Source organism: Vulpes lagopus, chromosome 7 (genome assembly GCF_018345385.1).
Source record: "Vulpes lagopus strain Blue_001 chromosome 7, ASM1834538v1, whole genome shotgun sequence".
Taxonomy (NCBI): Eukaryota; Metazoa; Chordata; class Mammalia; order Carnivora; family Canidae; genus Vulpes; species Vulpes lagopus.
Genome location: NC_054830.1, coordinates 118,172,704 through 118,177,022, shown reverse-complemented (window position 1 = coordinate 118,177,022; position 4,319 = coordinate 118,172,704).

Below are 4,319 nucleotides of genomic sequence, written 5' to 3'. Positions count from 1 at the left end.
ATCAAAGTTGGCCTCTACGGGCCCCTACCTAAAAAAGCAGTCATCAAAAAAAATTTAAAAATTAAAAATTAAAAAAAATAAAAAAGCAGTCATCTATCCTCTAATGTTGCCTTCCCTTACATTATTTTTTCTTCATGTCATTTCTCACCATTTAACCTTAAATTCTGTCAATTAATTAACACAGGAATCTGTTTTTTTTTTTTTTTTTTTTTTTTTTTTAGATTTTTATTTATTTATTTGAGAAAGAGAGCAAGACTGGCCGGGTGCGGGGGATGGCCAGTGGCAGAGGGAAGAAGAGAAGCAGACTCCCTGCTGAGCAGGGAGTCCCCCTCAGGGCTCGATCCCAGGACCTTGAGATCATGACCTGAGCAAAAGGCAGACACTTAACCAACCAAGTCACCCAAATACCCCAAGAATGTATATTTCATGAAAGCAGCAAATTTATTTGCTCATGACTCCCCAGAACAAAGCCCGGCACATAATAAAACTGATTTGTGGGGATCTATTTTGGCAAATTTTCATGTAAATAGCAAAGCATGCTGTATGTCAGAATAAGGTCACCCCCAAGAGCATCAGTATCTGAGAGCTGTTTGATGATCATAAGGAATGTCAGAAATGCACTGGGTTTTGGTGGAAATTGTGATGTTTAAGAAAAACATGGGAATGGATGGGAGTCACTTGAGGACCCACAGCTCTTAAATGATCACAGGATGAATCAACCACCCTCAGGGTGGCTGGACGAGAGGTCAGACTCTGCCTCTTCCCTCACTTCTCCATGGAGGAGCCACAATTTTGCCGGACAGAGGCCAGCCAATGGCCCTGGAAAAAGATCCTGTCCACTTCACAGTGAGCCTCTTTCATGCAATGTGTTGATCTGGGTATCTAAGTGCATACAGAGAGACAGAGAAAGAGAGGGCATGGGGTGGGGGGAGAGGGAGGGAGGGAGGAGGGAGGGAGGGAGGGAGAGACAGAGAGAGAGAGAGAGAGAGAATGAACTCTGGAGGACTATACGCTGGGCCTGCTAGCTAATAAATGTCTATATGATTGGTGGGCCCTGCTCAGAAACACACTGTCATTGCAATGTACCACCTGGTAGCGAGTCACCAGGATGGATATGCACAGGCCTCGCTGGCTTCCAGCCTTGAAGGCTGCAGCTAATCCTTAGGAGAAAGTGACATTCACTAATGTTTATGCACATCAAGCAAATCAAAGTAAGTTCAGCTCTGACAGTAACAGCACCCAATAGAGATAAAAGGGGGGGCGGTGGATAAAAAGAATGAATGACTATTCTTTCTTCAATCGTCCAGGGTAAATTACAGTGAAGATTTGACACCATGGTCTTTAACTTATGTTGTGTACTCAAAAACAGGCCTTTTTTTTTTTTTTTTTTTTTAAGGGAAACCACAGTGACCTCATTTTGCTTCTGTGTGTTCATTGTTGCTCTGTTCTTTCTTCTGTGAAATAAAACTCAGTCACATTTGTCTGGCAGTTCTCCTAATCAGTCCTCAGCTGGAATGAGGCCTTGGCTTTGGTTGTGTTGTGAACCTACTGTCAGTTCTCTCCTTAACAGTCTCATCATGTCTTGGGAGAAAAAAATGCATTTCAATTCTTTATGTCGGGAGGCAGTAACTTTCTGCTCTGCTCTGACCCATCACAGAAACCACAGTAAGTGACTTCTGCAACTTTTGCCAAATTTACCTGCCATTGATCCAGGGACACAGGAGAGAATATCCAGAAACAAATCTGTCAATGGTGGGTCATAAGGAACAGTCTCTCTCCTGATTTTATTTTTCATGGACCAAATTAGAAATCGTGCTTTATGCACAGAACCCCCTGACTTTAATAGGATCTACATTTTTCATATGAGCCTCTTCCTTGTTATACACTTATTCACTGTCATTGGGCTATGTGAGCCTCAAAAAGCCACATCAGCAGCTTCACAGTTTGGGGACACACCCGGTGGTCACAAATCATACCCACTGCGCAGGGGCCTCAGTGAACCACTCACGGGGTGGGGGACACAGGCTTCCTTGGCAACCACAGGCCAGTTTCCAAATGTCTTAAGCATGTAAACATTGTCACCAGGCTGGTAAAATGACGGACACTTACAGAAAGCTCTCATTATCAACATTCTAGCTTCGTACAGAGTGGTATCACAACCCATGAACCCATCACTGATAAGCAAGTCCACGACCTGCCTTTATATCCTATCACATTAACAAAACCATATCCCCAGATTTCCATGAGAATGAAGGTCATTTCTAGGGAAAAAAAAATCTACAGAGAGGCAAAAGCCAGGCATTCCTTCCAGAATATGTTTGGAGCGGATGATACTCACTAAATTTGCCTATTCAGGTGACTCCTATTCGGATCCTCTCCATCATTAGATAAGGAGGGTTGGTGGCCATAATCTCCATTTATGCAACAAGCATTATAATGATAATCCAACAAAATCTGTTATATATGAACAATCTATGCTGTGTGTTAAATTGCTTCTGAGAACCAGGTATGATATCTGCACAACCTTCATTAACAGAATGACCACCTATACTCGGCCAAAACGGTGTGTTTTAAGGCCAAGCACTAATTCATGCCTGAATATGCACAACATATAAAAAGAAACGAAAACTTCTACATGCTTCAGAAATTTTAAAAATAATCTCCACATGGAGATAGTGAATAAGTATCCAATGACCTCCCTATTCAACCATGCAAAGTACTTACATTTCTTTTAAAATAAATTATTTCTAAAACCTTTTAAATTAGCATCAAAAAGTTTGTCAGGATGCCTGGACAGTTCAATGGTTGAGCATCTGCCTTCAGCTCAGGTCATGATCCTGGGGTCCTGGGATCAAGTTCCGCATCAGGCTCCCTCTGCAGGGAGCCTGCTTCTCCCTCTGCATATGTCTCTGACTCTCACTCTGTGTGTCTCATGAAGAAATAAAATCTTGAAAAAATAAAATAGTTTGTCATTCTTCCTCCGCATGCTGTAATTTCTCATGGCTGAGAAGGATTAGAACATTTGTTTACCATTATCTCTGTACGATGTGGGCAAGTAGCTCTTGAAAATCATGACTAAAGCTCTAGATTTGAATTAGATCTAAAATCCTGACACCGCATTCTATTTCTCTTTAAGAATGTTTTCAAGTCCAGAGGGACTTGTTGTTTTAAGATGCATATATAACAATGATCTGTCTATAGATTCTTTGAATTATCAGAGAGAGCCCCAATTCAGAATGTGCACATTTTATTGGAGATCCCTTGCTCAATACCAGTCTCTTTTGCAGCCTGAACAAATGTCCCAGCAACTAATTCTTTCTGTTACCCTCTTCTCCCCAGTAACTATAACACAAAATAATTTTTTTATCAATAACTAGGCTCAGTGAAGTATATTGGGCATTCAACATAACATTTTTTAGCACTTAAGATACATTTGGAACTACTGTCAGCATCTTAAAAGCACTGATTTTTTTTTAATCCTTGTGACAACTCTGTAGATTATACTCTTACCTCACTATCTTCATTAACTGACTAGGAACTTGAGGCATAGAGAGGTTAAAGGACTTGCTGCCCAGGTCTCATTAGAGGATGACACAGAGCCAAGGGCTGAATGGAACTAGTCTGGCACCCAAACCTGATCCCATGGTCACTTTTTCAAACTGACTTTCTTCAACTGAGTTGCATACAGAGATCTACCAATGAAATAAGTATCCTAAGCATTTTATTAAAAAATGACTTTGAAAGATACATCAACAGTAGAATGAGTAAATAAATATATCCATACCATAGAATACTACACAGTAACAAATATGGACACACTACTGATGCACACAGTAACATGGATAAGTCTCATAAACAAAGGTTGAGTCAGATGCAAAGAATGCATACTTTATGATTTTATATATTTCCTACTTTTTAGACTCAGCACTGTTGACTTTTTGAGCCAGATAATTCTTTGATGTGGGGCATTGCCCTATGCATTATAGGATGTCTAACAGCATGCCCTGTCTCCACCTATCAGATGTCACTAGCAGCACCACCACATTCTCCCATCCACCACCCCTTGCCTGTTATGAAAACCAAAAATGTTTCCACATATTGCCAAATACCCTCTGGGGGACAAAAAAAAATCACCCTCTGGTAAGAGCCATTCGTTTCTAAGTAGATTAAAACCAGGCAAAACTAGTCTGTGGCATCAAAGGTTAGAATAGTGTTTGCTCTGGGAGAAACCCCACCAACTTGAGCAGGGGTATGAGGAAGCCTGGTGGGAATATTCCAGATCTTGATCTGAGGTATGATGGTTAAATGTAAAATTTATC